At 45.5% G+C, this 20,747-nt stretch overlaps 1 long non-coding RNA gene across 2 annotated transcripts in view; it reads left to right on the top strand.

The window, feature by feature from the left end:
- The window catches only part of LOC138261140 (uncharacterized), a 75,875-nt gene that overhangs the window by 35,791 nt on the left and 19,337 nt on the right, over positions 1-20,747 (top strand). For both annotated transcript variants that reach the window (XR_011199047.1, XR_011199046.1), the window contains exon 3: positions 16,716-16,948. This is a non-coding gene — a long non-coding RNA (uncharacterized lncRNA). The remainder of the gene's footprint in view (positions 1-16,715; positions 16,949-20,747) is intronic.

Genomic DNA, 20,747 nt, shown 5'->3' on the forward strand with positions numbered 1-20,747 from the left:
AATGTTTTGTACATAAAGAGTCCTAATTTATGTCTTTACAGGGTTTGTACTGTATCAGTATTATGGCATATGTTAATTTAAGAGTTACAAGTTATTTTCATCAATTAATTCAAGGCAACACCAGGATTAAAGTGCAGTGTTATGGTCATAAATAAAGCTATGTAATTCATGGCCAGTGAGGGTTATTCTTACATATTCGTATGGTCACTCACTCAGGGCCCTACTCTCCATTTCTTACACAAATCTACACAGACATAGGCTGCTTTGTGATACAGCAGTGCAAGGTTAAGGAGTAGGAATTTCAGTACCATCACCTGCTCAGTGTTGTCTCATATATAAAGTTAATTATAGTTTTTAACTGTATGCGGACACGCCTTTCAGAAAACTTGCCAATTTCAGACTCCATGACGAGATACTGATTACAATACGAAACGAAATAAGATCGAATAGCACTTAGAATTACAATTGTAAAAGGGTATTACTTCACATTGGAGATATATGAGGAGGTGGTGCAAATTATGACAATAGTAGGTTCTGAAAACCCTGAAATAGCTGTGAAAAAGTCAAAGCGAGTATTGTTCGCATGACAAAACAAGTGTTGGCTGGATGAACTGGATTGATTGACATTGAAGAAGACATCTAATAAAAATAAGTGGATCGACTGAACACAGAGATATGGACTATGGTCTTATTCATTTAACACGAGTGCCTTGGACTGTTTATTGACGTTTTCCTTTTGGGATTTTCGTGGGGGAGTAGGATGGGTCCTCCTTCCAGGAGCACTGTGTAGACACGATTACAACTAAAGATATTGGGGTGGATGAATTGTGAGCGCCATTCCTAGCAACACACATTGTCAGTTTCCTATACTACATTTCCTTTTGGTACCTCATCATGAGGATATTGATGGGCAGCACACCCACTGCTGTTTCCTCAAGTGATATCAGAGCACTGAGTATGTTTTGTACATATTGGTTATTCCTAATGGCAATTTCAGCAGATATTAGAAACCTCCTTTGCATCCAAAGGAGCCCAAAGCCATGTGTCACTTCAAACACATACTTTGAGTCCCTGTACACAATTATAATCATTTCTTTGGCCGGGAAGCGGGTGTGAGTAAGTGTAAGAAGCTCATTCACTTGGGCAGATTTTACATTCGGTAATCAACAGTTTTCCACAATCAGATATACAGTACATACGCCATAACCTGAAAACAGGCATCTTCATAATTTCTGAGAATAGATCCATCAACAGTGTATACCAACTCACAACTGGAAATGTCGTTTAGGTCAATATTAGAACTTAGTGACACTGGCGGTAACAATTAGGCAATCATAGCATTGTCTTTCTCCAAAGACGGGCATCGGAGAAATGGGGTTCAGGTATGGGGAGCGGTTAAGAGTAATGAGTGAAGCAGATAATAATAAAATATCATACCGGATCAATCTCGCTGTGGAAAGCTGCTGGGTTTTGGTGGTAGAAAGAAGGGCAAAATCAGCATGGGGCACAGCAACAATCAAAGAGGAACTCAATACAATGTTTTCAGAGGCTTGAACAATTTGGGAAGAGGCAGCCACAGACCAGAGAAATAGTGGTAGTCAAGCCAAGACTCAGCCAAAGGTTGTGAAATAGCAAGCCACTTGCTTTTTCTGAGCCTGATGGACCTGGACCAATACCACAAGCGTAAAACATTTGTATTCAATGACAATACAAAAGTAAATGGTTTAGCAGAATTGGAAGAAAACTGGGCTCTTTGCAGTTGCCCCCCACACTTTTTGCCCCCATTTGGCCCCCTAGATGCTGGTTTTTTGCCTCTGATAGTGCACTGAGACCTGCTAACCAGGCCCCATTGTACTGTATGTGTTCTTGATCTAAATTGTCATGTCAACATGGTAAATTTCTAATTGGCAAAACTGTACCCCCTGAAAGCCCCTAGTAAATGGTACACAGGGCATGGGCGGTAAAGGGCTGCTGCACGAGTTTTTGCCACCCTTGGTGACCCATGCAAACTCCTGATGGCAGGCCTACCATTGCAAACTGCCAGAGCTGTGCAAACTGCTCGAGTTTGACTGTGCCCTCACCAAGAGTGGCACAGTCCCATGCACTACCTTATAAGTATGTCAGACTCCCCTAAGGTAGGCCTCTGCAGCCCAGGAGGCAGGGTGCAATATGTTTAAGGTGCAGACATGTAAGCACATCTTACATGCCTCTATATTGTCCTTTCCATTAAGGTTCATTATGAGTTCAGGCCGGCCCATAGGATAACATGGGACTTAAGCCCTGGTTAACCAGGGCTGCTAGCTCCATTATGATACTGCCTAGATATGTTGAGTATGGTGTCAAACAATGTGCCTTCTCTCCCCCAACATGAATCTCGTATCCAGGAACATCTGGCATGAACCTAGGTGGTGCACTAGAGGTTGCCCACTTGTTTGCCACCCTTTTTTGTGCTCTGGCCAAGCAGCCTGTGGTTTTTCCAGCACCTGCTGCCACCAAAACAAGTTTCTGACCTCCTGCCAGGCAGCCTGGGTGCTCCCAGAGGTCAGCAAAATAAGGCTGAGGTGGGCAGGAGGTCACCCCGCCCGTGCCCTTCCCCCAGCTGGGTTAGTGAATAGAGCCATCCGGGCGGTGAGCTTCAAAGGCTTCACTGCCCCTGCTAGCCATTAGCACTGTCCTCCAGCAAGGAAACAGCCCCCCTGCTCCGAAGCACATTGCTTGTGGACAGGCAGGAAATTAGATGTGCAGGAATGTGCACCCCCCCAGCAGGCTGGCCACACCTCTAGGTTGAGCAGCCCAGTTGGTGCATTAAATTTTGATTTCTGGCATCTTAGGAGTGGCAGAATAGAGGATTCTGGGTAGCTAAATGTGACCTGTCCCACCGGATGTGACCACCTCAGAGGCAGACTAGTTCTGGGAGCTAGCTTCCCATTGGCCACCAGTCTCCACACCCCTAACTCCCTTAAATCCAGGATTTAAAAGACACCCCTAACACCAGAACCTTAGATTTGATGGACTAACTTCAAAAAAGGACACAAAGAAGCTCTGCATCACAGACAACAGGACTCTGGCCACTGCTCCACAGCAAAAGAGAGAAGCTGACCCTGAGGCAACAGACTGAGAAGTGCATGATCAACCTTTGTCCTTGGCTGAAACTCGTCACTTCCGATCAGAAGGACAACTGTGGAAGCCAGAAGCACCCTTAATATGCCTTGGAAACTGCAGGTAAAAACAACAGCAGAATCCAAAGTTTCACCAGACATTGTGCCCACAGTGGGATCGTCAAAAACCAAGTAATCCATTGTTTTCTGGGAGGCATAGTCCAGCATGCCTCGAAGTTTCAGGCCGCTACCTCACTCCCCCGGACCCTGGTAACTTCCCAAAGGATTCCTGCACTGTTACTGCTGACAATGCTTGTTGGTTGCCAACCCTGTAACTAACCCATTCACTCAAGTCTACAGGTGCAGAGCACAGTGTGCAACCTGCATCCGACATCTGTAACCCAGCCCCAGCTGAGATTTTGCATCTCCTTGTCAGCATCATCGTTCCAGTAGTAAAATCAGCACCAGTGCAAGCCCTGTTCAGCACCACAGACTGCCAGCACAACTCAGCGCCTGGAGTCCACGGACTTGGTAGAAGTGAACTGACTGCTGTGGCCTGGTCCCAGGGCCTGCACTACCTTAACCCTGCAAGGGTTTCCCACAGCTCGACCTCCAAGTGGTCGTTTGTCACCAGTGGCATCCCTGCCATTGAATTCAACGCGAGTCCTCTTGAGCAGTACAGACAGCCAGGACAACTCTGTACTCAGACGCGATGGGCCCTGTATTGTGATCTGGTCCAAGGGACTCACTAGCTTAACTCCCCCCCCCCCCCCATGCAACTCGTCTTTAAAGTTCATTTTTGCAACACATACCATTCTTTCCATTGAATTCAATGCAACGTTAAATGCCATTTCTACATTGATTTTCTATTGCTTCTAAATCAGTAACTCTGGTCTTACTGTACATATATTATTCGTTTTGGTGCCTAAATTTATATAAAAATAAGCTCTATTTTTATAAATTGGTTGCAGATTTCTTTAGAGTTGTGTCAATTATTTATTATCCATGTTTGTGTTGTGAAATGCATAACACATCCCTCTAAGTAAAGCCTGACTGTTCTTTGACACACTCCCAGGACTGAGCTAAGGATTTACTAGTGTGAATCCAAGGACCATCTCTGGGGTACTGTGAGAGTATTACATCGTGAGGACAACCCCTCACACCATATAACACTCCACTTTCCTATAATAATCTTGAAGCCTCAAAGTGAGAGCAGAATCTGCTACCTGTTTTATTTATAGAAATGCATATTTGGCCTTTTAGACCACTGCAAGGATTTAGGGGTGTCCTTTCTAACATAAATGTGCAGGGGCTTTGCCATTGCATGTATCCCAGAATGCATTATCTACAACAGTGCTTACCAAAATTGTTAGAACTACGACCCAAGGTTTAGAACAACAAACGTTTGCAACCCACCTACCTTTATTGGACATGAGGTGGGCTTTGTTTTTTAATGTAACTAAGGCATCATTTGGTAGTTCGCTGTAATTTACAGACAGCACATTTTCCATTGAAATTGCCACTACATCGGTACAGACGTACAGGTTTACTGATAAAACTATATTGTACACAAGTGATAATGTGTGGAAATCAGGTTTCATGAATATCATTTGTGCTCACCAAGTAACATGTCATCATTTGCTTTGATCCTATTAAAATCTTTGTTTCCATCACATTCCAAAATTACAACAAATCTGCTTTGTTTTTGCTTTCCTAACTCTAACTGCTGAATGTTTATAGTTTATTTCCACGTATTTACATATTGTTGTGTGTTAAAAAATGACATCCTGTAGCCTTTTCTTTCACACTCCCAGTCCCATGGCAAGATTGCCACACAATGCACTTTGTTTTTCTTTCCCTGACAGCAAAGTGAGAGGAGTTTGTAAACACTAATCCGCATGTTACAAAAATAAGCAGCACTATGCCAGGAGACATAGCCTGATATTTGATGTCTGTCTCTGAGAACAACAAATGGGACAAGATAATTACAAAATTTAAAGGCAACTTTATTTATTATTTAGACTTTCACAACCAACTAAAAATCAGCCTATGACCCACAGTTTGGGATACACTGGTCTACAGTACACTGCCATACCCAAGAAAGTACTTACCTGGAAAACTTGTTGGGCAGGGCAATGTATGAATGGCTTTAATGTGGTTGTTTGCCAGCAGAGATTTCATAGGCCAGGTGGTGTCAGACGAGACAACATTGCACTTTTTCTTTTGAAGACTTGAACCTCTTTTAAGCCAATTCAGTGAGGAAATAGATTAGATCCACATTGCATTCATCTAAATTTACAGGTGCTAAAGGTAAGCCATCAATTACTAAACCAAAGTAGAACCCAGGATGGTAAACCAATGTGTCTGGGTCCTTCACTAAGGCTTGGGAAAGGTTGATGGACACTGTAAATCCTTGACGGAGCCTCTGCCATAAAAATGGAGACGTTCGAAATGAGAATGCTAAGAGGAAGTCACTGTCTTTGTGGATGGGGATTGAGAAGAAGGCAGAACAGTGGGATATTATTGTAAACCATTGGGCGTTCCCTGGGATGCAGAAAAGTATGGCAGGGTTGGGAACCACAGGGGAGCTTCAGATAACCGCATTATTTATTGTTTGCAGATCCACCACAAACCTGTAAATGGTGGATTTACCCACTTTGTCTATCAGCCAATTCAGGGTATTACACCCATCGACAATAGGTACCTGAACCCCCTTCTTAAACAAATCAGCTATCGCATGACAAATTTGTGCCCCAGCCTCTGTTTTGAGTGGGTTATGAGGTATCCTAGGTTCTTTTCTGCTGGCTCAGCCTGAGTTTCACTGGCTCAATTGATAATATTTACCCCAAATTGGTTAAATCTGGAGACATTTCATTCTTATTCACAGTAGATTAACAATTAGTGTTAAAAGTCATAAAAGAGTGAGAAATGTATTCTCATATTACTGGAACGTGTGAAAGTAAAATCCACTTGTAGTGCAAAACACAGTTGAATTCAGTTTACAAAGAATATAGCGCCCTAAGAAATTGACTGGCAAAGAAGGATTGAATAAAAAGGACTGCTTATCTGTGTTAGGTCCGAGCTAGAACGAGACGGGTGAGAGGTACGAAGGGGAACTCTGGTTAGAAACACCGACTGCCCAATATGGACAAGCCTGATAGAGGTAATGATGGACACTGAGAGGTTTTTAAGGCAGTGACTAGCGCCGGTGTCAGTGAGGCAAGTGGTGCATTTACCATCAATAAAGCAATCTATATAAGAGCCTTAATGGCCTTCTGGGGTTAGGGTATTTATGACACTGTCAGAAGCTCTTTGGCTGTCCTAAAATTCAGGATAAGAATTTTGAGTAACCTGCTGAAAATCGGGTGGGTCGGCAAGATTTGGTGGACAGTTCGTCTTCCAGTGCCCCAGCTGACCACAATTAAAAGAAGATCCTCTCACTACTGGGGTCTCTTCTTAGCCCCTTCCATGACCCCTCCCCACCACCCCCCTCCCTGTCCCCCCTTGAGTCCTTTTTGTTCTTCTCTTTGAGAGGCTCCCCACCCTTTTCCTTTTTCTGTTCACTGCATCCTTTGTCATTTCAGCAACATGAGTTTCGATGTCATGTTCTCTTTCTTTCTTGTGAAGCAATGCAATGGATCGCAAGTATCACCAATTCTGCCCGTATTTTAGTCTGTCGTCCGGTACATATTGTCATCAGTTGATTTCTCACATTCTGCAACAATTGCAGCACAAAAGCAAAGCAGGCCCTCAACTTACTGAGCCATCTCTGCAGATAGGCTAGGCCTGAATACCTTTCAAACTCATCCTTAAGTCTGTCTAGATAATCTGCATGCACCTCGCATTTATTCTGCTTTCAATTCAAGATTTTAGTCCAATCTGTTTTCACCGGACACACATCAGCACCCTCATTCAACTACTCATCTTTTACGGTATTCACTGTCCCGGCATTTGTGGGGTCCTACCTCAGCACACTGATTTTTCCTCCAACTGATCTTTCACTTCACTAGACACCGCCAACCGAAGTGGCTGACTCACATCTGCCCTTTTTGGTGTGTGCACCGCAAAAAACTCTTTGTAACTCAACCTCGAATTGTATTGGATTTTCCATAATGATAGGGACATGCTTTTTAGCACTCAGCAAATCAGTTGGGGTGCAAGCACAAGGTGCTGTAATTTTCCTCTTGGACTCAAGGTAGTCAGTCCCTCAGTGAAAAGAGGGTGCCGGGGTCAGACGGGGAGGGATGTTCGTCATCAGAGTCACTACAACGGGGAGAGGGACAGTGCCTTCTAGCTAGGTAATCTGCTGTCCATCTCAGGTTTTCTGTGGTGCTTGTGTTCTCGGAGGTCCCTATGCCCTGCGAAGACACAATGCACTTGTGCTCCAGACAGATCCGCAGTAGGGGAATCAGCATCTTGTCTCTCTATGTCATAGATACTCTGCTCAGGAAAGCACTTACTCCCAGCCTCGTTAGTGAGTCCCACCCACTCCTTTAGATACTCTGTACTGGTTGTACACATTGTGGGTAGGCGCCCCTTACAGTTGGGGATCGCTGGTTTAGATTTTCAATCATGGTTACCTTTTGTTCAGGCACACCCAGAAAACAAGGCAAAGGGTCTGCAGGGCAACCCAAGGAGGAGGGTGTGGAGAGTTATTTCTCTCATTGATTTCGTTGCAGGGGGGGGAGGTATCGTACCCCCACACCACTGCATTTGACTGACGTCCATCCGGGTGACACGAGGGGCTGACAAATGGTCCAGGACATCTAGATCAGCAGGTTGCTTTCCCTCACAGATTCCTACCTCAAGGGTCTGGGCCACGGTCCCCGCATTTCTTCCTATCTTCCCCTCGTTCGCACTATTTCTAGAATCTGCTTGCTCTAAACCATAAATTCACACAAACACTTTCTGTCTCTGGACCCCTCCTGTTCCTACCCAGTCAACCAGTTTATTGCCCCACCGTCGTCTACCCAGACAGCATGTTTTTGTGCACTTTTTACATATTTCCAACAAACATAAAACAATACAGGTATGATAAGCGCAGTTAGACTTTACCAGAATTTGATTCACCAGGCTTACGCCGTCACGGCACATCACCGGGTTCAGTGCCAGGCCATACTCCACCGCAGACCATCTAAAGAAAACTCCCTGGTGCCTAGGGTTGTCGTGCAGCGTTTGGTCCAGCGATCCCCCAGTTGGTTTAGTGTAGACAATTTCCGACATATAAAGTGCCTGATTGAGAAAAACACAATATTTGGGATAACGTGTGCTCAGTGCAAAATAGCCAATACGCGAGTAAAATAAAATAATGCAAAGCTATTGCTGTTGCAGGTGACCAGATCTTCTGCCCTTGACCAGTTTGTGAGTATACTGCTAAAATCTATAACTTAGCAATTTTATACAGTTTTGTTGCTCCTTAAAAGTGAATGGAAGGGGGAACACTTGACTGGTACTGCAACTACCTGGTACTAGCTAATGAGAAGGTGCTAGGATCTTCTCATGAGAAAGAATACCTTGGAGAACTGATATTGAAGGCACAGACATAGGCTGACTCCACTATTTTCTAAAACTCTCGCTCCATTGTGTCAATCCTCAGAACAAGGCTTTGCTTCCTACACAGCTCAGAAAAGTTGCAATTGTACAACACAGAATAAAATGGTTGTAGTGCATTAGAAATGTGTGGAACTTATCTCGCACACAAAACATCTTGGAGGTCTGCAGGCTAGTATAAAAACAACATATCAATTCAGTAATAAAATGTAACAGTACACGTTAAGGCTTACATGCACACTAGCATTTTCACACGACATTCAGCGGCCGTAAGTCACAAATACGGGTAAATCTACTTCCTCACTATTTTATCAGTGATAAATGTTTTTTCTTCCATTTAATCACATTCGCAGTTTACCTGTTGGGTGAGCAATTCTATCACAGGACCGGAGGCGAGGATTATGCAGATCTTTCTTCACTTTTTATTAAACAGCAAGTTCAAAGTCAAACAAAACATGAACAAAAAACTACAAGTTCCATGAGCCCGCCGCCATGGTAACGAGTATCCAATGAGGTGCACTCCTTCATGTTGGTATAAATATCCCGAAATGCGTCACACTTCCTCTTTCTTCACTGCTGCGAGTCAGATAAGTGCCTTTTTCTGCCTCCGGTTAGAAGTTTGTTTGTTGGCTCGCGTTACTGCTTCAATTGTGTTTTCCGTGTATTTAATTGTTATAGCAACGTTCGTTGCTACGAGCGGTCCGGAACAGACGTTTCCGCTCGAGCGTTTCATTTTTCTGTTTCGCCCTCGGCGTGTTTAAATACGCGTCGGACCCACCAGAGGGCGCGCGCGCTGCGTTTTTCAGCGTCAGAGAGCGTGTTACTCTCAGCTCTCGGCGCTCGCACCTCGCGTTTGTTATTTTCTTTAAGAATTGAGGGTTTTTACCTCAGTAGCACGTTTTCGTGCCTCTGGTGCAGTTTTTTCCCTACCTGTGACACCCGTTTGGGTAAGGATTACCCCATTGGGAAGGCATTATTTCTTGACTTTACTTGAGTGACAGAGAGGGTAGGGATTTACCCTATATATTATATATATTTTTGTTGGGTGTATACTCTGTCCAGTCCTCATTATGCAATCCTCTCAAGTGAATGAACCTTTTACCAACATGTCCCCAGGTGAGGGTCCCTCTCACCGTACCCTTCCCCCTGGGGTGGACGCTTTATTTTCACAGGCTATTTCTCACGCTTTAGCCCCTCTTAGGGATACTGTAGCTAAACTTACTGAACAGGTGTCCAGGGGTACGGGCATGTTTGGTGTGACGGGAGCGGAGGGTGATTCCTCTACCCTTTCGGCTCCCAGGAAAATGCGCAAGCGCGACGCGGGGCACCTGGAGGATGGTGAGTTTTTATCCAACCCCAAGAGTGCGCGCGCGCATAAGCGCTTACCCTCCCGGGAGGGCCGTTTGCCCGGGGTAATGGGTGACATGCTTCACCACCTATGGAACCCTGATTTGGGATCCCCTAAAGGCTTCATGGGAGGTTCAGATGAGGACTCATCATCTTTGGATGACGACTCAGGTCGCCCTTGGCGTCCTGGTGCTACCCTACCAGATCCTTCGGATCACGGCGATTCTGACTCCGATATGTTTGAACCGGAGGGTATCTACCATCCGCGTTCCTCGGAGTGACGTCCAGACCACAAGGTAGCTGAATATGTCGCCAGCAAAATTAGGCAACCTCTGGACAAAGAGGTGCGAGCTCGTCTACGGGCGGAGTGCCCACGCCCGTCTTTATCGGATAAGGTCGCTTTTACGCCTGACATTGACCCTAAAATGTGTACGTTTTTTGCCAAGTATACCAAGGATCCCAAAAAAAGGGATTGATCGCTCCTGGAGGACATGCCAAGATAAACTTCTTGATGTGTTAGGTCCCCTCACACAGATTATTCAATTAGCGGAGCGTGCCAAGCAAGCAAACACTCTCCTTCAGACAGACATCATAGCAGGATGGGCTCAGAGAGCTGTTTGTCTCCGGGGCAACGCGAACTGTGCCATCTCTGCAGAAAGACGCAGGTCTTTATTGATCAAAATCGACCCCAAGTTAGGGGAACTGTCTAACTCAGAGGCAGGGGCTGTTGCCCAAGGCAATTTATTTGGCGTCCCTTTTGTGAAAGAGTTAGGAAAATTTGTGGCTACTTTTTCAGCTTTGGATAAAAGCACAATCTTTAATCTTCCTAGGGTTTCTAGTGGATTCCCGATCGGCGTCTCTCAGTCTCCCGACGACGAAGATTTCCAAGATAAAGAAGGAACTGAGAAAAGTCCTTCGACGAGACCAGATTTCACTACGTCAGTTAGCCAGAGTGGTCGGCCTGCTTTCCTCTTCGATTCAGGCCATTTTTCCTGGTCCCCTACACTACAAAGCCCTGCAACGCTTGAAAGCGTTTCACCTTCGCCGAGGGGTGACGTACTCCGAGCTGATCTCCCTGTCTCAGGAGGCAAGGACGGAGTTGTTTTGGTGGCTGGACCACATGGAGGCATGGAATGGCAGGGCCATTTTTGGAGCAGCCCCGGATCTGGTGATCGAGTCAGACGCCAGTCGCCAGGGATGGGGGGCTCGTTGCGGGGACATCTCGTTCGGGGGTCGCTGTACCCCGCAGGAACTAACCATGCATATCAACTGCCTGGAGCTCCTGGCGGGATCATTTGCGATCAAATCTCTCACGAGAGACAAAGTCTCATGTGTAGTTCTACGGATGGACAATGTATCGGCAGTACAATACATAAATCGTCTAGGGGGGACAAGATCAAGAGCCCTAGCGGAACTAGCGAAAGATTTTTGGCATTTTTGCCTTCAACACCAAATCTCAGTCACAGCAGAGTATCTTCCGGGATCCCAGAATATCTGGGCAGACTGGAATTCTCGGTTTCTCCAGGATCCCAGCGATTGGCGACTACATCACTCGGTTTTTCAGGCGATCATGGATCGTTGGGGTCCCTGCTCAGTGGATCTCTTTGCGTCTCGTTGGAATGCTCAGCTTCCCCTATACTTCAGCTGGCGTCCGGATCCGGGAGCGGCGGCAGTAGATGCGTTTCTCCAACATTGGGGGACCCTTCAGGGTTATGCTTTTCCCCCGTTTCTTCTTATCCCGTGGGTTGCTGCTCAAGTTCGCCGCCAAGAGGCGACGGTGATTCTAATAACCCCCTGGTGGAGGTCACAGGCGTGGTTCCCGACTCTGCCGGAACTCTCGTGCGAATGTCCTCTTCGCCTCCCGGATTTTCCCTCAATACTCCTGGATCCGTCGGGTTTCTGTCACCCTCTAGTCCTTCTAGGTCATCTTTCCCTCATAGCTTGGAAGATTTCCGGCATCGTTGGCAAGACAACCGACTTTCGCAGGAAGCTAATAACTTCATCGCACAGGCCTGGGCCCCTGGTACATGCAAACGATATAGATCAGCATGGAATAGATGGTCGTTGGTGTGTGGGCAAACACTGCGATCCCATGGGGGCCAGTATTACCGACATCATCACTTTCCTTGCAGAATTAGCAAAATCCGGCTAGGCGTATCGCACGATCAATTCTTTTCGTTCGGCCATCTCCGCGGGCCACCCTCCCCTGAACAATCTCCTGATCGGGGAGCATCCCTGGATATGTAAACTTCTTAAGGGTATTAGACTCTCCAGACCTCCACAACCCAGATATTCGGAGCTCTGGGATGTGGACTTAGTTCTTAATCTTTTATCCTCTTGGCGGGACAACCAGTATTTGTCGACGAAAGAATTGTCGGCCAAATTAGCCATGCTTCTCTGCCTCATTTCCTGTAAGCGAGTGTCAGATATCAGAGCACTGGATGTTTCCGCTCGAGTCTTTACTCCAGAAGGAGTCACGTTTACTATTGCAAGGAGGACAAAGACTAATACCAGGTCGGTATCCTATCCCGCTTTTCCTGATTCCCCGAAACTATCTGTGTTTAGATGTCTCAAAGTCTATGAGGAAGTGACCAGTTCTTGTAGACCTCCAGGTGAGAATCAATTGTTGATTTCTATAAAGAGACCGTTCAAGGCGGTTTCTTCTCCTTCCATTGCCAGATGGATTCGATGGATTCTCTCTGAGGCAGGAATAGATATTCAAGTTTTTGGCGCCCATTCTACTCGGGGAGCTATGGCTTCCAAAGCCATACAAGTGGGGGGCGGATTAGAGGACATCATGCATGCTGCTGATTGGTCTTCAGATTCTACTTTTAAGAAGTTTTACTTTAAACCAATTCATGAAGCAGCCGCACTTGTGGTGAGTAAGCTTTGAACTTGCATAATCCTCGCCTCCGGTCCTGTGATAGAATACGAAATTTCCTAGCTATCGTGAAGGAAAGTTTCAATTCTATTAAGGACACGGAGGCGAGGATTATCCCACCCACATACATTACGCTGGTATGTTCCCTCCCGATTACATCTATCTGCGTAGCAAGGTAGTATACTTGCGTTTATACCTTTATTTATTGTTATTCTGCTCATATTCTAATTTACATTAGGCAGCACTTGATTCAGATGTATTTACATTTTATATTTAAATGTATGTTAAGGTTCATGACTTTATTGCCTTCGGTATGTTTCTGTGTTCTATTGGATTAGCATCTAATTATACCTCTTTTGTAGGTTTCGAAACTACAACCAATTGACTCTACCAGGATTCCTTCCGCAGTGAAGTCGAGGAAGTGTGACGCATTTCGGGATATTTATACCAACATGAAGGAGTGCACCTCATTGGATACTCGTTACCATGGCGGCGGGCTCATGGAACTTGTAGTTTTTTGTTCATGTTTTGTTTGACTTTGAACTTGCTGTTTAATAAAAAGTGAAGAAAGATCTGCATAATCCTCGCCTCCGTGTCCTTAATAGAATTGAAACTTTCCTTCACGATAGCTAGGAAATTTCGTATTATGTCCACAAATGTGCCCAATGCCCTAAGCACTGTATTGCAAGTGCATTATAGTCAATAGCATCCATGATACGGGTGGACGCGATATCTGCCAGGTTTTCACAGAGTAGCCCATCTTCCAAACTCTAAATAAGACCGACAGGGTCTTAAATAGCAGTAATTTGTACAGCCCCTGTCACAGAAGGAGGCAAGATGGATGACCGCGCATTCTCATGTGCTGCCAGTAATTCCCTGCCAATTTATCAAGATGGCGGAATACGGAAAATGAGGCGAAATAAACTGAGTGGACTACTGAAGGAGTGGAGATGAGTTATGTGTGGGAGGATCCTCGGACTGACAAAGCTGATTGGGAAGGGGAATGATTGACAGGGGGATTGTTATCAGTGGGAAGCAGAGTGAGCGCATGATTTGAGCACATGATTCGCGCTCATGGCTGGGTGGTCAGACATGAAGAGACAGAGACATATTGCGGGCACATTGTAATTAAATCTAAATACCATTCTAGCCTATCACACACACTTTAATTATTCCCAGGTCAACTTTCACGAATCCAGGCACATGGGAGCCTAATAAAATTGCGCATTCAAAACCTAAACGAAATAAGGCAACATGTATGAGAGCTTATTTAACGGATTGGTTTCCAATTATGTTATTCAGGGCAAAACCCGTGCTTAAACAAGTGCAAATCAACAACTTCAGATTGTAGATGAAACCCCTCGCATGAAAAATAAAGAAGAAAAACAGGAAATGTAAAAAAAGTAAAAAAAATAACAAAATTATTTTTGCAGTCATGTTAAATGGCCCTATTTATACTTGTCGGCCTGTCTGTGCGTTTCAACATCATAAATGCTTGGTACAATTACAGTTGCTACAATTTTATGTTAAGCACGGTAATAAAACACAGCACACAAGGCGGCGCAGAGCAGCACGTGACATGTCTAGCTTTCCTCTTGGGTCGCAGCTGCAAAAGGCTCAGTTGTTCCACTGCTATAAGTGCAATGTCCAATGTTATCTCTTGCAGAGTTAGAATTATGCGCTGAGAGGTCTGACCATAATTGAAATCAAATGTTTCATATTTATGTCCAAAAGAGTTCATTTTTAGAGAAGAAATTGTCAAGAAATTGCTAAAATCAAATTAGTGTTCATGTGATGGTAATAGGATTTTTTAGCAGAATTGTTAATAGCGCGAGATGCCTGATGTAGTACTGGCATTTTGCAAATAGTTGGTGCAAATTACACGCAGGCTTTTTTCCACCTAACTGATGTAGTAATTGGTCCATTTCTAGATGGTGGGTAGACCTCCATCCCATTGTCCACGCTCCAAAATAGAAACCATTTTTCCCTTAAAAGCAGTCTGTTTTCCTTGAAATGGGAGGTGCTGATTGAAATCAAGCTTTCCTTTTGGGAAGATATCAGGGCTTGCATTCAGTGTCCCCTGGATTACCGCCACGAATGACCCTCACCTACCCAAGGCCACTCAATATGATCCACTATGCGGACAGCTTGCACTTTGTAAATCAGGTACCACCCACCTTGGGGCTGTGTGCATCATGGTGAATTGCATTAAGGAAGGTGTGTTCATTTCATGTCCCTTCTTAGACTTACAAGTCCTTGGGTCAGATGTACATAGCCTTTTTGTAGTCATAAAGGGTCTGTTTCATAGAACTGGGTTCTTTCCAGGTGCAAAAGGGCATTTTCTTATGTACAAAATGAAATTGCGATTCAGTAGGTAACATGTTACCGAATCACAATTTTGGTTTGTGAATAAATGCCAATCCGATACTTGGAAGGGTCATGTTTAGGGCATGGCATCTCTTCCAAATAAAAATCTGTTTGGTATGTACTAAAGTTTTGCGACTGAATTCCAATCTCAAAACACAAATCATTTACCGACTACTGAAAGATAGTGGAGAAGCATTTGCAAACAGGTAGAGGTCCACTAGGGACCCCTTTCTCTTTGAAAATGTTGAAAAAAATATTTTTAAGCATAGGCAGTGGTCACATGGCATGCACTGCCCCCAGGGCAGGCATGGGTTCACATTAATTGTAGTAGGGAGCATTGTGCCTGTTTGAGCTGGCGCACCCGTTTAAAGGTACACCATGGAGCAAACAGGGACAGTACCCCCTACCTGATAAGGGCCCAGATGTTTTACCTGCAAACAGTTCCTAACCGAGAAAACTCGAAACCCAATTCCATGAGGATTGTGGGGGACACTGAACAGTTAATCCCATGCTCACCTTGACTATCTTATTCGCTGAATTGACTTCACCCGCTAAATGACAACTACTATCCCTGTGAGATAGTCCATGCTGGCCATTTCATCATCTCTTTTTATATTAACCATCTCTTTTTATACAGACTTTGTTCATTATGCATCCACATCTGTGCCTTCACTACTGTCATACATGTGATAGTCTGTCACTCCACCCATGATACCCGGAAGCTCAATGGTTTTCATTAGTTCATCTAAAACTCCAGGGTCTGCCTATCACATACTCCAGTATCCTGGAAACCAGTCCTTCTGTCAGGCGAGGTGAAGTAACCAAGGGTCCTTTCAAATCTGCTCAAGGAGAAGACCCAAAACATCTCTAAATTAGTTCTTATACCTCTGCCTGCCCTCATTTGTGAATATGACGATCAGTGGGTGGAGGGCTGGGTGGCGTTCGATCACCTGGAGAAATTTCTCCTTTACCTTTGGCACCTGCGGTCATCCTCTGGAGTCCAAACTAGTTCCCTTTACACCTCATGCTGAGAGTGGGCAATTCTCGTCCCAAGGCACCATGTTCGGGAAAAGAAGAATACTGTTTTCTGACAAACACCTGCTTCAGATGCCACAACTACAAGCTTCAACTGCCTCAGATGCATGCATGCAAACAGGCACACAAAACTGAACATGTGCAGACACAAACGCTCACAGTCACACATACATATATACACATGCACACAAAAATATATGCAGACATGCACACCATTTTACGTACTTTTTCAGAGGTGACAGTCAGAACAAACGTCCTACAAACCCTAGCCTTACCGCTCTGCATATACTCAGCCCAGATCACATTAGCTCTCCATGGAGCATCCTACCAAATTGCCAGAGTAGCATGCACTGTGCCCATACGTATGGGGACCTTTTCTTATAATGACACTGAAACCTTTCATCACAATCTTATTTTTCTTCACTGTCACCCACCAGGATGCCAGGAGAGCTACTTATGCAACACTGGTATGTGGCTGTTATAACACCGTCAACTGAGAGCCTTGAGGGGACCACGCAGATGCACCCCGACTTCCTAAAAGGGTGTACTCACCATTGGAGGTACAAACAAGGGAGCCTTGGTCTTTCGTCCCAACTTGGCCTGTTGCTGGCATATCAAAAATGTCTCGCATGCAGACGATGACTGGTGAAGAGGTCAAGACAACATCTTGGTGAGTTGTGGGCGACCATCTCTAATAATTTCATGTGCCATTTATGGCAATTCCGCTGTGAACCTGCAAGGCTAACACCGAGTCTCCCGCCATGACTGGGCACATGCTGAGAGCGGTGCCTTTCTTTTCAGAAGACTCAGTAAAAGATGCTCAGGACACTGGATCCTTAGGAGAAAGAGGGCTGGTGCTTTTCCTGGAATGGCATTTTTATTTCCACATGAAGCCGTGTTACCTGTCTATGCCAGGGAGAGGTTCCTTCTGGACAGCAACTGTGTTGGGCTTTCTTTTTTCCAAATGAGAAGCAGTGGAGCAACCCTTTTTCTGCTCTGCAGGCTTAAAAAAAAAAGATGGATTTCACATGTTTCAAAATGTGCCTGAATATTTCACCTCCCCAAGCTATCACGATTTCTTTGTCTTTTTCTGGTCATCATTACGCTCACAGGTAATGTCCTCAAACCCACTCATTTATGTTGCTTTCCCTCCCACTCCGCGCCTCTCCTGGCTTCCCATTGGTGGATCGAGTGACTTTGGGAAGAATATTCCAATCCCAAAGCCTCACTCTCATTCCATTTTCATGATATCTTTGTTCCTCTCCTGGACCTAGTGCTTTAAAGCAGTCTCGATGCACTAGTTAAGCACTTTACAAGCACGCAACATAAGATGATGAGATAACATACACAAAACAACCTTAACTGTTGCTTAATCAGTATTTAAAGGAATGACAAGGGGTGGCTTAGAATGCAACTCTGCTCACTAAGGCTGTGCTGTGCCTTGCTGACCTTCGGTGCATGTGCTCTCTTACTAGGAGTGATAGCTCTGCTGGCCTCAGTGCATGTGCGCTCTTACTAGGAGTGATAGCTCTGCTGAATTTCGGTGCATGTGCTCTCTTACTAGGAGTGATAGCTCTGCTGGCCTCAGTGCATGTGCTCTCTTACTAGGAGTGATAGCTCTGCTGACCTTCGGTGCATGTGCTCTCTTACTAGGAGTGATAGCTCTTCTGACCTTCGGTGCATGTGCTCTCTTACTAGGAGTGATAGCTCTGCTGGCCTTCGGTGCATATGCTCTCTTACTAGGAGTGATAGCTCTGCTGGCCTTCGGTGCATGTGCTCTGTTACCAGGAGTGATAGCTCTGCTGGCCTTCGGTGCATGTGCTCTCTTACTAGGAGTGATAGCTCTGCTGACCTTCGGTGCATGTGCTCTCTTACTAGGAGTGATAGCTCTACTGGCGTTAGGTGCATGTGCTCTCTTACTAGGAGTGATACTGGCCTTAGGTGCATGTGCTCTCTTACTAGGAGAGATAGCTCTGCTGACCTTAGGTGCATGTGCTCTCTTACTAGGAGTGATAGCTCTGCTGGCTTTCGATGCATGTGCTGTCTTACCAGGAGTGATACCTCTAATGGCCTTAGGAGCATGTGCTCTCTTACCAGGAGTGATGATAACTCTGCTGGCCTTCGGTGCATGTGCTCTCTCAGCAGGAGTGATGATAGCTCTGCTGGCCTTCGGTGCATGTGCTGTCTTATCAGCAGTGATGATAGCTCTGCTGAACTTCGTTGCATGTACTCTCTTAGCAGCAGTGATAGGTCTGCTGGCCCTCAGTCCATGTACTCTCTTTCCAGGACTGATAGGGCTGCTGGCCTTCAGTGCATGTGCTCTCTCAGCAGGAGTGATGATACCTCTGCTGGCCTTAGGTGATGTGCTCTCTTACTAGGATTGATACGTCTGCTGGCCTCAGTGCATGTGCTCTCTTACTAGGAGTGATAGGTCTGCTGGCTTTCGATGCATGTGCTTTCTCACAAGGAATGATAGCTCTAATGGCCTGCGGAGCATGTGCTCTCTTACTAGGAGTGATGATAACTCTGCTGGCCTTCAGTGCATGTGCTCTCTCAGCAGGAGTGATGATAGCTCTGCTGGCCTTTGGTGCATGTGCTGTCTTACAATGAGTGATAGGGCTGCTGGCCTTCAGTACATGTACTCTCTTACAAGGAGTGATAGGGCTGCTGGCCTTCAGTCCATGTACTCTCTTACAAGGAGCGATAGGGCTGCTGGCCTTCAGTCCATGTTCTCTCTTACAAGGAGCGATAGGGCTGCTGGCCTTCAGTCCATGTTCTCTCTTACAAGGAGCGATAGGGCTGCTGGCCTTCAGTACATGTACTCTCTTACAAGGAGCGATAGGGCTGCTGGCCTTCAGTTCAAGTTCTCTTTTACAAGGAGCGATAGGGCTGCTGGCCTTCAGTACATGTTCTCTCTTACAAGGAGCGATAGGGCTGCTGGCCTTCAGTCCATGTACTCTCTTACAAGGAGCGATAGGGCTGCTGGCCTTCAGTACATGTTCTCTCTTACAAGGAGCGATAGGGCTGCTGGCCTTCAGTCCATGTACTCTCTTACAAGGAGCGATAGGGCTGCTGGCCTTCAGTCCATGTTCTCTCTTACAAGGAGTGATAGGGCTGCTGGCCTTCAGTCCATGTACTCTCTTACAAGGAGTGATAGGGCTGCTGGCCTTCAGTCCATGTTCTCTCTTACAAGGAGTGATAGGGCTGCTGGCCTTCAGTCCATGTTCTCTCTTACAAGGACTGATAGGGCTGCTGGCCTTCAGTTCAAGTTCTCTTTTACAAGGAGTCCATGTACTCTCTTACAAGGAGTGATAGGGCTGCTGGCCTTCAGTCCATGTTCTGTTTTACAAGGAGTGATAGGGCTGCTGGCCTTCAGTACATGTACTCTCTTACAAGGAGTGATAGGGCTGCTGGCCTTCAGTCCATGTTCTCTCTTACAAGGAGTGATAGGACTGCTGGCCTTCAGTTCAAGTTCTCTTTTACAAGGAGTGATAGGGCTGCTGGCCTTCAGTCCATGTTCTCTCTTACAAGGAGTGATAGGGCTGCTGGCCTTCAGTCCATGTTCTCTCTTACAAGGAGTGATAGGGCTGCTGGCCTTCAGTCCATGTACTCTCTTACAAGGAGTGATAGGGCTGCTGGCCTTCAGTCCAAGTTCTCTTTTACAAGGAGTGATAGGGCTGCTGGCCTTCAGTCCATGTTCTCTTTTACAAGGAGTGATAGGGCTGCTGGCCTTCAGTCCATGTTCTCTCTTACAAGGAGTGATAGGGCTGCTGGACTTTGTAGGAGGCTGGACTGGCTTGTAGTGAGTACCAAGGGGTACTTGCACCTTGCACCAGGCCCAGTTATCCCTTATTAGTGTATAGGGTGTCTAGCAGCTTAGGCTGATAGATAATGGTAGTTTAGCAGAGCAGCTTAGGCTGAACTAGGAGACGTGTGAAGCTACTACAGTACCACTTAGTGTCATATGCACAATATCATAAGAAAACACAATACACAGTTATACTAAAAATAAAGGTACTTTATTTTTATGACAATATGCCAAAGTATCTTAGAGTGTACCCTCAGTGAGAGGATAGGAAATATACACAAGATATATATACACAATAGCAAAAATATGCAGTATAGTCTTAGAAAACAGTGCAAACAATGTATAGTTACAATAGGATGCAATGGGGAAACATAGGGATAGGGGCAACACAAACCATATACTCCAAAAGTGGAATGTGAACCACGAATGGACCCCAAACCTATGTGACCTTGTAGAGGGTCGCTGGGACTATTAGAAAATAGTGAGAGTTAGAAAAATAACCCTCCCCAAGACCCTGAAAAGTGAGTGCAAAGTGCACTAAAGTTCCCCTAAGGACAAAGTAGTCGTGTTAGAGGAATAATGCAGGAAAGACACAAACCAGCAATGCAACAACTGTGGATTTCCAATCTAGGGTACCTGTGGAACAAGGGGACCAAGTCCA

This window comes from Pleurodeles waltl, chromosome 10, assembly GCF_031143425.1.
Source record: "Pleurodeles waltl isolate 20211129_DDA chromosome 10, aPleWal1.hap1.20221129, whole genome shotgun sequence".
NCBI classification, from domain to species: Eukaryota; Metazoa; Chordata; class Amphibia; order Caudata; family Salamandridae; genus Pleurodeles; species Pleurodeles waltl.